The 13570-nt window shown below is 42.0% G+C and overlaps 1 protein-coding gene across 2 annotated transcripts in view; it reads right to left on the bottom strand.

The window, feature by feature from the left end:
* Positions 1 to 13570, bottom strand: part of WWOX (WW domain containing oxidoreductase) — a 1124776-nt gene that overhangs the window by 394943 nt on the left and 716263 nt on the right. The window lies entirely within an intron of this gene.

Here is a 13570-nt window from a genome sequence, read left to right as displayed (position 1 = left end):
TGACTCTGCTCTTAAACCGTACACTTAACCTCCACTTTATATTCCCTCTCTCAGTGCTAACGAATTTCTGCCAATATTCTCACTTACACTTAAAAGCAACCTTTGGAATTACGTATATTGGCTCCATTTCAGGAAAGACGAAACTAAGGCCCCGAATAGTTAATGACTTGACTGGCAAGATAGTTACATGGTAGAGGCAGCACTCAAAACTGCCCAGGCTATAGTGCTGTGGCATCTTAGTTCACAGCAGCCTCGACCTACCGGGCTCAAGTGATCCTCCTGCCTCAAGGAGCTAGGACTACAGGCATGTACAACCATGCCCAGCCAATTTTTAAACTTTTTGTAGAGATTAGGTCTCGCTGTATTGGCCAGACTGATCTCACACTCCTGGCTTCAAGTGTTCCTCTTGCCTTGGCCTCCCAAAGTGCTGGGATTACAGGCATGGGCCTCTGTGCCCATCCTCAAAACCGGGCCTGCCTTGTCTTAGGGCTTTCTATTGTACTTCAAGGCCTGAGCCAACGAACGCTGTAGAACAGTCCAACCAACCCTAATCAACAGAGAAGGGCTGTGTGTGCTGGAGACGGTGATGGTGTGGCAGGGCTGGGGCGGGAGCTGGAACATGTCCATGCTGGAAAGCAGATGGGCTCTGATGTGCAGCCCAGGTCTCCCTTCCAGGGTAACCTGTAGCCTTCAGCCATCAGCCTTTCCAGGGAGAAACTGAACATAGACAGCTACCTTCTGCAAGGGCACATCCTTCCTGGGGCAGCCCACCCAATCATAAGTCAAGGCAGGTTTATAAAAGCCTGGCCACATTAGCCCAATAGGGATTAGCTCTGATGGGCCCTTTTAGCTTCATCAGGTTGACTGAGACCCTTGCTGGACTGCATCTCAGCTCATCTTCTCCCTCTGCCCACTCCATCTTCATTTTCCTCCCTTCCATAGGTGTTAATTCCAAGGCATGTGTTCTGTACAACAAACCTGCGCTCAGAGTCTACTTCCCGGAAAGCCCAATGAGATGGTTTCTCATCTTTAAAGAAAATGACCTATGACAATAAGAAGGCTTGACCTCATCAGAAAACTTTTCACTGGGGTGACTGGACTGCCTTGGAACTCTTTCCATCCAAGACAGAGGGTGAGGAGGCGCAATCTCAGGGGAACAGAAAGGGCTGGGACCCGAGAAGGTCCTGGGAATTTTAGGAGGAAGCCAAGTGAAGACAGGGCCCATTTGCCTCCAAACAAAGACTCATCCCCGATACCCAGGAGTACAGGACTTAACAGGGGCTAAACTTGAACTACTTGTTGACATAATTAGTGCTGGCTCCAAGCGAGAGGTTTTGTAGCCAACTTGGCGTGGGTTCGTGAATTTTGATTGGCAAATTTGAAGCAAAGTTCAGCCAAGCTCTACATCTATTTTGTAGTGTGCCTTATGCACATCCAGAGAAGCCAACTCTTCTGATAGATTTTTCAGTTTTATGATTGTTGGTAGCCGAAGATATTAGCTCTTTAAGGAGACAAATGCTTCTGGCAGGCTGGCCTGCACTAGGAATGGAGAAATGCCTTCTGGTTTCTTCTAAAATTAATGTAATAAGATGCATTAATCAGAATTCTATCAAGTCTACACACTTGGCCCAGGCTTAAGAAGCAATACTTTGAAATTGCAGTTGGCTAAGCTTCCCTATTCTTTGTGAATCAGAGTCAGGGTTGAAGAAGAAAAAAAAAAAAAAAAAGAATAGCGCTAATGTTTAAGAAAAACTGGCAACAGGAAAATGTTTAAGCAACTTTTCATTCCTTAGCTCCACCAGGGATTACAGAGGGTTAGGGGAAGGTTTGACCTTTGTATTTCCACAAACGTACTTCAGATTGTGGGATCAAAAACAGTTGGTCAGACCCCAAGCCAAGTTAGGACTGGTTTGGGCAATAGCTCAGGCCCAAGGTATTTACTTGTTTGTTTCTGTCTAATAATAACTTACTCTGGGACTTGCAATGGAATCTTGGCTATTTCTTGCCTTCAGATGTTTGTAACCAGGTGATGAAAAATTTTGGAAGGTGAAGTAGATTACACAGATGAGTACTTGGCATTGCATAACTTTTGACTTAAAGATGATCTTCTCAAGAAACCAAAAAAAAATTAGGCCACAAAATCAGAGCCAACCCCAGTTTCTTCATAGCAATTGCTCATTTTTAGATGACACTCTACATTTTAAAGTGACATAAAAGTGTCCTGAACACTGTACTGCAATTTGGTCGTGCTTTTAATGTGACACAGCTACATCTGTATTTCCTATTACAACTCAGTACCCAAGAGAAGAAAATTTTTCAAGACAAAGGGCCAGGCTTTTGTGGAAACATTTCCCCTCCTTGTATCAAAAAAAAAAAAAAAAAAAAAAAAAAAAAGTGGCTCCTTCTTGTCTGGTAGATTTCAGTAATTGGCAGGATTTTGAGTAAGCTCTTTTAAAAGCCCTCCGCTTCTATTTTCACATTAAACACACTTGCAATATCTATTAAAAGCACAAATACTGAAGAACACACCAAGACTATCAATGAGCTTACATCTGGAGTCCTTGATATATCAGGAAAAAATGAAGAGAACATTCACAGTTTTACTTCTTTGGGAACTCAAATGCTAGAAAAGAAAAGGGTGCCCTCTTTCTCTGGCTTCCTGGTCCTATCCAGTGTCCCAAATTTTACATCAATTCTTTATCAGAGAGATTATCAGAGGGGGTCCAGTTAGGGATTTAGTTAAAACAATGGATACTGGATTCTGCCTTCATTTTGGAGAGTATTTACTCACATTAAGGCACAGGGGATTCCATGCTAGAAAAGCAGAATAGAAGAAGGAATATTTCTGCCATGTTCTGGCTACGACCACTTGGCCTTACAGTTCTAGGGTGATTGAGCAATATCCCAGGAAGGACACACAAGGTCATCCAGGGGACTTGAGAACATCGAGAGAGAGCAGGGCCAGGGAATGGGTTGGGGAGAGAACCTCTGAGACCTGTATATATCTTGGAAGTCACTCTGAAGTTTATATTTGGGCAGACAGAGCCAGATGTCAGCATGGACTCATAGGCAGCCAAGCAGCAAGAGGGTCACTGAAACACTGGCAGAGAGGTCTGCGTGCAACTGCCCTTGGCCTCAGACAGATGCATTGCAGTTCTAAAGCTCTTTTGCTCCTTTTCAGATTTCCTTAAAAGAACAGGAAGGGAAAGAAGGATTAAAACCTAGGGGAAGCAAAAGCAGCCATAGCTCAGCCAACGTTTCCTTCCAGAGAGACTCCCTCTGCCCCCATAAATGCGTGTTTTGGAGGAAAGCTTATGCATTGGGCAAGGAGGTCATCATGGTCTAAGCTTTCAAATTCTTGGTGAGGGTCCTGGCAAGAGGCAGATGGTACACTCAAAACGGGTAATGTAAGAAGTGTTTAGTAAAGGCACTGTTTGTAAAGGTTGGTGCAGGGTTTAAGAAAACAGCAAAGTTTCATGCAATGTACTAGAGTTAGTAACAGCAGGAACATCTCATGCCCTTGTCAGCTAAATGGATGAAACCTTCTCTTTTTTTTTTTTTTTTTTTTTTTTTTTTTTTTTTTTTTTTGAGACAGAGTCTTGTTCTGTCAACTAGGCTGGAGTGCAGTAGCACAATCTTGGCTCACTGCAACCTCCGTCTCCGAGGCTCAAGGAATTCTCCTGCCTCAACCTCCCAAGTAGCTGGGATTACAGGTGTGTGCCACCATGCCTGGTTAATTTTTGTATTTTTAGTAGAGACGGGGTTTCACCATGTTGGCCAGGCTGGTTTCGAACTCCTGACCTCAGACAATCCGCCCGCCTCGGCCCCCCAAAGTGCTGCGATTACAGGCGTGAGCCACTGCGCCCGGCCTGGACGAAACCTTCTACAGAGGAAGGTGGTGAACTGACACCCTGCAGGGAGCAAGCATGGAAATTAAATTGCTAAATCCAACCAGAAGAAGAAAAGGCAAGAGAGCTGACTGTGGTCAGCTTCCAGGCCAGGTGGAAGAATGTGGGGAGCACAAAGGTAGCTGTTGCGCAGACCGCATGCGAGAGATCCCAAGGGTGGTTTTGCAAGGACAGATGACAGGCCTAGTGGGGACAATGCCCACAGTCCCCCAACTTCAACCAGAAGGCCTTGGCTGTAATGTCTTATACACTGCCATGTCACATTAGTTGTTATTTGAAGGCAGAACTTTTTCCCCCAAAATACCTGATTGGAAAACCTTGACCCTGGATGTCACACTGGTTTCTCCCAGTTCTAAGGTGCAGGATTCCACAGAAAAAAACCGATGTAATCCACAAAGGATACATCTTGAAATGAGATAGGTTGGAAAAGAACACAGGTGCCTTTACCCAAGCCATCATTGCAACCTCTTTTGTTTTGTACATGTATGAAAAGCCAACATTCTAAAGTAGAGGTTCACTTAATTTTTTTTTTCAAGAGAGGCTTCCTGGTAGTTTTATTAGACAGTGGTTTTATTAGGGGATGTAAGGATTACAGAAACATCATATTTTTTAACATATAATATTTTTTGAGTATCATTTGAATTAACATGGAAAAGTGCATTTTTTCCAGTTTCTTAGGGAAAAGGAGATACTTCACCAGGAGGATAAAAAGGAAGAAGAGGGGGAGGGGAAATAAAAATTCCCGAAAGATGAAAAATCGTTGATATAAGATGGAGGCACATTTTTGCCAAAATTCTCTAAAAGAAAGAATTATTATGGCTCCCCAGTAACTGACTCCACTTGCCGGCATGGGGAGTATCTGGCCGGGTTCTGTCTACTGCGACGACATACTGTCCTGCACTGGAAACTTGAGCCACAGCCCGTGTGCCTGCGCAGTATCAGCAAGTGCAGATATTCAGCAAGGAAAGAAAAGAAAACTCCTAGAAGAAACAGCAGTTGCCTTAAACCAGCGGAGATGTAATAGAACCTGTAGAATTGGGGGTGGGGAGGAAAGCTTCAGGAAGGTTAGCACTGGGGCCTCTACATTTTCTAATATAGATTAATGGCTTGCTCAAGCAAGCAGCTACATGCTTGCTAAATGTGCTGACCGCCTGAAATTAGCAAAGGTGGTGACAAAGGAAGGGAGAAAAAAAATAAAATGAGCTGAATCTGAATGTGCCTCACTCATCCTGGTCTGACATATGACAAACAAAATTAACGGCGACAAAGAGAAAGCAGTAAGTATCAGGTATAGAAAACAAACATCGAATGAATGTGATTGATCTCAAAGGAGGCCTTTTGTTGTTGTTGATAAGACCTTGGAGACAAAATGGATACTTGATGAACACACACACAGGAGCTCACACACGCACACGCACACGCATTCCTGCCCACATATAGATACATCAAAGCCAGACCACCACAAAATTAGATAGGCATCATTATATCTCTCTCTAACCAGGAAAAAATGTGTGCTCCCAGAAATTAGAATAGATTATCTTGGACTCTAGTGAAACTCAGCTCAAGTATACTCTGTTCTGGTAACCACCTTGCAAAAATGTTATTAATCTAACACTTGAAAGGTATTAAGAAAAGCAGGATTCTTGGACTTAAATTTCTGAGTGTTTTTTTTTTTTTTAAGGCTGTATATTTATAGCTTAGGAGGGAAAAAAAGGAAATTAAGGGGGAAAAAAAATGAAAAACAGTTACGACCTAAAACATCTCTGTGAGGTAGATAACACTATGATAGCAAAAAAACAAAAATCAGAAGCAATATTAAAGGCACATTTGAGATGCTGAATATATTTTTTCCTAAAAAACAATCAACTACTTATAGAACAATGTGTATACAAGTTGGAAAAAAAAAAAAAAAAAAAAAAACACCTCACAAGTATCTCAGTATTTTCCTATCACTAGACGGAAATAAGAAATTACATGGGTTTACCTATTAGGGTAGATTCCCAAATTGTGTTTCCCCAAACATTCATAACAAAATTCTTATATTTGATTTTATTTTTCCATTTTAAGACAAACTCACCAGTGAGTCAAAATCTCTTTTAAAAATAGATGTGTTTAAGTAGATATGAAATGATACAAAACAAGACAGGGGAAAATACTATTAAAAAAGTTTTAAAACTTATAACACAAACATGGGGCCTTTAGTTTATGGGGCTTGTTAATTAGTGCTGATTCTGCATTAGTCAGGGACTTTGCATAGATTTTTTTTTAGGGTGGGGGGGTCAGAGTCTCACTCTGTCACCCAGGCTGCAGTGCAGTGGCATGATCTTGGTTTACTGCAACCTCCGCCTCCTGGGTTCAAGTGATTCTCATGCCTCAGCCTCCCGAGCAGCTGGGATTACAGGTGCCTGCGCCTACTCCTGGCAAAATTTTTTTTATTTTTAGTAGAGAAGGAGTTTCGCCCTGTTGTCCAGGCTGGTCTCGAACTCCTGACCTCAGGTGATCCATCCACCTTGGCCTCCCAAAGTGTGAGGATTACAGGCAGGAGCCACCACGCCCAGCCAGATTTTTTTTTTTTTTTTAACATATACTTTAAAGAAGTTGTTTGACATTACCCAAGAACATAAGACCTGCCATGTTAAATCGGTGTCACCTCGAATGTCTCAAAACCCAGTGGCACCAAGAGATAGCCTGTGGCTTGCTGCTGATGTCCTCTATAATGTCTACCCTCACAGAATGGGGCATTATCCTAAATATGCCCCAATGTTTTGGATGTCATCCTGTCTTTTAAAAAATTGGCAGATACAGTGCCAAGTTAGGACACCTAGGTCCTACGCATTGCCATGCATTGGTACCTACTGTATTTGGTCTCTGTGGTGGCTGGGGACTTTGGGGTTCAAAAGAGAATGAGACTTGATCCTTTTCACAAAGATCTTATTGTGTGAGAGGGTAAACAATGATGAGGGTAAGAACCACAGCTCTGATGGTGTTATAATAGCTTTAGTTTATCAAGTAATTATTATATGTCTGGCACAATACTTTACAAATTCCATTTATTCCTCAAAAGGACCCTAACAGGTATATCTTATTATCCTCGTGACTCAGCAAGAAGAGAGAGGCTTACCAAGCTCAAGTAACTTGACTAAGTGTTAGGGACTGAATGTTTGTGTCCCTCTACCCTCATTCATATGTCAAAGCCCTTACCATCAGTGTGATGGTATCCGGATGTGGGACCTTTGAGAGGTTGTTAGGTTTAGATGAAGTCTTGAGGATGGGGCCCCTCATGAGAGGATTAGTAGCCTCATAAGAAGAGGACAAGGGGGCTGGGCATGATGGCTCATGCCTGTAATCCCAGCACTTTGGGAGACTGAGGCAGGTGGATCACCTGAGGTCAGGAGCTTGAGACCAGCCTGGCCAACATGGTGAAACCCCATCGCTACTGGAAATACAAAAAGGGGGAAAGAGAGAGAGAAAAAGAGAAAAGAAAGAGGGAGGGAGAAAGAAAGGAGAGGAGAGGAGAAGGGAAAGGGAAAGGAAAGGAAGAAAGGGAGGAAGAGGGACATGAAGAAAGTTAATAGATACAGTAAATGTACACAATGACAGCTTATAAAAGGAATTCTAGTGACATAAATGTACCAGTAGATATAATTCCCCAAAGTGATTTATCCAACCCAGAGAGCCTCTGAATCACAGAAAGGATGAAGGATCATCAATTAATCAGCAACTGCAGAATAATATACCTATGTATGTGAGTGACCATGTGTATAAAACATAAGGTAGGTCACAACTAAGAATGTCACAAAACACTGATTGTTTTTTGGATGCTGAATTACCGAAGTCCCTTCCGACTTTTTCATCATTTGTTCACTGCATTCCTCTAAAATCCAGATGAGAAGAGAAGTCGTCTTACTGGCACACTGCTTTCCTGTCCCTTCCCCTTATAAACCTCTGAAATACAGTGCAAGTTACTGAACACCAGAGAAGCCCTTTGATGCATCCTCAGTTCACCAAATATGCTTCTGGCCACCGAATCCCCAGCTCTGCCTGCAATATTTTCTAAGTGTCTGAATGCATAGTCCACACAGCATTACTGTCTCTTCTGGCATTATGACAAAATGACTGAGCACTTGTCTTTTTGGATCTTGTGCTGTCATTTGTCTTTTTTATAGAGTTTCTTTCCCCCCTGCATAAGATGATTTGTCTCCAAAAAGAAAGTCTTAATAGAGTTATTCCTACAGAAGGAAGCAAATCTAGTTTATATTCCCACCTTCTTCCACCCTTGATATTATGGCCCACTTCAATCAGGATTAGGCAGGCTTAACAATTAGAACCAAACGTCCTGTTCAGCGGGCAAGAGTCACTCAGTAGAAATAGTGGGAGGTAAAATTCTCCAGCGCTAAAGAATTTGTCAAGGCAATCATGGTAGCAGGGAAATGCTTTAATCAGTTGTTGACTATTAATTTATTTTCTTAACAGCAAATATGGATCCAAGAATCTCAAGTGATACAGGGGGTTCCCATAATACTTTCTAGGGATGTTTTCTGAGTTGACATGTAATATTTGATAGCTTATATGAACTGCCAATATGCTGTCATTCTCAAATGTTAAAAACAAGTGTGGCTGCCTGTGTCCATATAAATATACTGGCTGATCATATGAGGCAGGGTAGGTGGTTGGGCAGAACTTGATATTTCATAGGTAAGCTGCCATTTAACAGATCCAGGTGGAAATTGCAAATCAGCTGAGACTAAGACTATGTTCTGATAGAAATGTTTTGAAATTTTCAGTGTAGTTTTCAAAATGTATAGGCAATGGGTACCCGTCACGCTGAAGAAGAGTATTAAAGGACCATTTAATAAAACTGTATGAGGACTCCTCTTCCCCTACTCTTAATTCACTAGTTTAGGTCTGGAAATTTCCATCAAGGGCTGAAGGATTACCAGGAAGCACAAAAATTGAAACTTCAACATTTTTCCTTTGATGAATCCATGTTCTTGGTGTTTCTACTGGTGCTGTGAGATTTGCTAGATGAACAGGACACCATGGGTCCTCTAAGGGAGACTTCGCTTTAAGAAGGTGAGTGTGGAATATGCTAACCCAGGGGAGGAGGGAAAGCTCAAATGCACATGCAACTGATCTGCCATAGAGGGTCATCATCCCTTGGGAACAATCACCCCAGAGCTTTTAGGAGCTCACACACTGAACACACCACTATCCTCCCCTTCCTTCTTCCTGTCCCAGCTAAGCTCTGAGAAATTATCATGACAACCGCAGGGGCAAACAAAGCCCACACGGCCTCATTCACACTCCCAGTCCTCTTTCTAGAAGGCATCTGGAAACAGGGGTGGCCTCTGTGTACTAGGTTAAATTTCTGGAGTTCCTGAAAAACTGATAGGAGGAGCAAAAGAAGAGATGACACCAGAAATAAAGGCTAACTTCTACCTATCTGGGGCAGGTGGAAGTTGGAAAGGAATACTGCCAGAGTCCTTAGGGTAGAGGGATGGGCTTCAATTTTAATATTAACCTGAAAATTAATAAGTGATTTCATATCATTAATACATACTAGGGAAGGGAAGCAGAATATATCAAATATAATAAAACGTTTTCATTCGAAAAACGCTTTTTTCTTCCTAGAATACCATGGTGGATTTTTTTTTACTTTTCTTTTCTTTTTTTTTTTTTTTTTTTTTTAGATCTCTATTGGCTCTGCTTTGGTTTCTGTTTCCCCCCCTAAAAAAATCTAACTTCTGAAAACATTCTGCTCAGACATCCATTTCAAGCAATAGGACACACACGCTAAAGGAAACGATCCAGGAGAAACATTTGCACAAGTTCTCATATGACTTGAGATTGCATCTGAGAAGGGTGCAGGCGGAGAACAGACAGAAACAGCCCTCAGTGTTAGCAGAACGCCGTGTGTCCTCAGTGCTTCTTGGGGCCCATAGCTCATTAGCTGCAGTTGATATGAAGCCTGCAACCTATGAGGCCAGAAAATTCCCAATAATAATTCATCAGGTCCTGAGAATTCTCCTAAGTACATTTAGATCAAGTGCATGACATTTCGCCCCTAATAGCAGCATTGGCAAATGGCCTAACAGAACTTAGATGGCTCCACCAAGCCACACAACTATATTATGTGTGTTCAAATGAGGGGCAGCTGTGGAGATTGACGGGTGGACATAAAATAGCAGTTTAGGCTAGTGGTCAAGATCACACATCAGGACACTGGGCAAATTAGAACTACGCATCTCAATTTATTCATCTTTGACGTAGGATATTAATATGGAACCATTCAATCTAGTGTGAGGATTACATGAAATAAATGCTTAGCTGATGCAGGAAATTAAAGATGATGGCATCTTTTTCTGTTGGAGTTTATGTTTAAACCAATGCAGCAGTGAGGAAGAGGCCTCTACTTCCCAGAATGTTGGCTACTGACTTTTCTAGTTAAGACCACCCTTCTATGACATCAGAAATTCACAAAGGTCCACATTTTTAGTAATCATCAATTAATAAATATGTAACGATCATGTTAGTATGGATTCAATAACACTTTAAAATGGATTTCTACTTTACACATCCCAATAGCATTTACCCATATTTGAAAATTATTTGCACCTATATGTAAGACCTATTATTTATGCTACCTTGAATACAACGCTTGCATCATATACAGGTTTGAAGAAGCCATACAGTAGTTGCTCCTGGGTTGCAAAGGGATGCATAGTCCAGAGGGGTGAATGACTGCTCTTGAGGACTAGAGGTTCAGGGTCCCTATGAGTATCACAGGAGGAGGATATTTAGAGGGGTTGAAAGAGGACATGATCTTGAGGTGGAATACCACGGGTGCCAAAAATTGAGGAGTGGGGTTGACTACAGGCAGTCCTGGTTGCTTGGGCCTAGGCCCTAGAAGAGTCTCCAAATGGGGAAGGGGATGCCTTTGAGCACAAAGGTCTGTGGGGAAAGATGGGACATTTGAGTTGGTTGACTTTAATTCTGGAGTGAACATGCAAAAAGAAAAAGGAGAACCAGTCTCCAAAGCAGTTAAACTGTCCGATGAAATGAAAATGTTCTGTAACCATGCTGTCCAATGTGTTAGGTACAAGTAGCTACTGAACACTTGAAATGGGGGCTAGTTAATGAAACCGAAGAAGTGATTTTTACAAATGTTATACAACTTTAATTCATTTCAGTTTAAATAGCCACATGTGGCTAGTCGCTACCATATCAGACAAACAAGCAGCTCTACAGTTTGGTCAGGCCACTTTGGAGAAGCCCCAGTGATGTAACAGTACGTTGTTTCTTCTTTCTGAGAATCAGCTGATGCCCATTACAGGCTGGCGCCCTTGAATCTAAGAGAATATTTATTTCCATAAGCCATAAAATGCTCCTAGATGAAATCGACTGGCTTCATCTCATGGCACTCCACGTTTGCCACATTGGAATCAGGTTTTAGCCACTGTCATTAATTAGAATGCATGTAGAAGCAAAAACATTTAAAATAAACCCAGGCCCTTGATGTTAAAGCTGTCATTTTTTTACATGGCCTCATGATTCAACGATTAATGGACCTTAAAACAATCATAAAACATCAAGGCCTGTGTTCAAGCTTAGAAGAATAAGAATAGTTTTACTTCTGCTCCGGTCCTCTTGTTTTAAATTCACTGGGTGTCACTGGGCTCTGTAAACACTTTTAAGTATTTTGACATTGTGGTATGAGATGTTGTTAATCTGTTTTCTCCCTGACCTTCATTGGCCAGTGGCATGTTGCGACTCAGTGGAAAATTCATGAAAAACAGCAAGGATGTACTCAGTGACATAGATTAGGACACAATAAACCTAAATAATGGCCATAATGTGCAGATTCCAATTCAATAAACGGACTCACCAAAGACTTATTGAGCATTCAGTCTGCACCAGGTGCTTGGTGGACGCTTGTACAAATTACAGATTTTATTTGCATAATCCTCAGCACAAATGTGGGGTCAGCATTACTGTCACCCATTTCATAGATGAGCATGCTAAGACCCAGTCATGTGGCTAGTAAGGGGCAGAGGTAGGATTCAAAACCAGGTTTCCTGACCCCCTGCCAAATACCATTTTTTTTCCCAATATCCCACTGCAGGACATGAACTGTTCACTTAAGTGGCAGACTGTATCTTTCAAAAGTGGCCATGGCAATATGTCCAGTCCCACATTCTCTTCCAGAAGAGGTGGGGTCTATTTCCTCTCACTGCAAACCTGGTTGGGGTGGGTCTGACAGCCTAAAAAATAGAATGCAGGAAAACCTAGGGCTATGTAACTTCCCTGGAAGGCCATAAAAGGCAATGCAGCATCTGCTTGGTTCCTTCTCTTGGGACGCTCACCCTTGGAACCCAGCCACCATATTGTGAGGAAGCTCAGGGTACATGAAAACAATGTGTAGGTGTTCCAGCCAATAGCCCCTCCAGCAACGGTCCCACCCACCAGTCAGCATCAATCCTCAGACTCATAAGTGAACAACCTTCAGATGATCTCAGACCCTGGCTTTCAAGCGGCTTCAGCTGATGCTGGAGCAGAGCCAAGCTGTTCCTGAGAGCCCTGCTGAAACTACAGATTCCTGAGCAACATAAATATTGTTGTTTTAAGCCACTAAATTTGGGGGTGGTTTGTTATGCAACAATCGTTACTGGAATATAGTCAAACTTTAATGAAACTCTACAGAATAGGGAAATGCTTCAATTCCCTCATCAATGATATCCGAATGGCCAGAAGATGGGTTCTCATGAAAGAAATCCTGAGAGGAAAAAGATCAAGGTCTTGGTTGTAGAAAAACACCAAGAATTGGGAACACTTATTATATCAGGGAATTAAGTGAAACATTTGAAGGAAAAGAAAACAGACAGCCTAATGAATATACCACAAAGTTTAGATTTATGGGATTATATATTTATTATTTTGACTGCTAAGATCTATCTAGAGCCTCAAGTGGCTTTGGACTACTTCATCAGTTTGGCTTTGAAAGATTTCTTGTCTTAAGAGAATCCTCCACTTCTGTCCCTTGAGGTTATAGGGTGGCATTGGGTGTTATTCCCTAATGTTCAAAAGATGAGAAAAATGTTCCTGGCATGCTAGAAAGAAGACCCAACAAGGCAGAAAAAAGCCTTAGTCTTTCTATATTCACAGATCTTGATACTGTCCCTGACAGTTTGGAGAGGAATTGGAAAAAAAAAAAAACAAAAAAACCACCAAACCAAACTACAACAACAACAAAAAACAGCAACTGGATATCTATGGAGATACAGCCATATAAAGAGTTAAAGGAAGTTGGCAAAGAGTGACAGTGCCTTATTTTTGACACTCCCATGTTTCACCCAAATGAGAAGCTGTTTAAGTCTTAACAGTGAATAACCTAAAAATCCAAAGCAGATCCCACTCTTCTGCATCTACCTTCAAGATGCCTCAAATCTATGCTGTAGGCCGGGCGCGGTGGCTCACGCCTGTAATCCCAGCACTCTGGGAGGCTGAAGCGGGTGGATCACGATGTCAGGAGATTGAGACCATCCTGGATAACATTGTGAAACCCTGACTCTACTAAAAATATAAAACACACACACACACACACACACACACACAAATTAGCCAGGCGAGGTGGCAGACGCCTGTAGTCCCAGCTACTCAGGAGG

The sequence above is a fragment of the Symphalangus syndactylus genome, chromosome 11 (assembly GCF_028878055.3).
Source record: "Symphalangus syndactylus isolate Jambi chromosome 11, NHGRI_mSymSyn1-v2.1_pri, whole genome shotgun sequence".
NCBI lineage: Eukaryota > Metazoa > Chordata > Mammalia > Primates > Hylobatidae > Symphalangus > Symphalangus syndactylus.
This window is presented reverse-complemented; position numbering and strand designations above follow the sequence as displayed.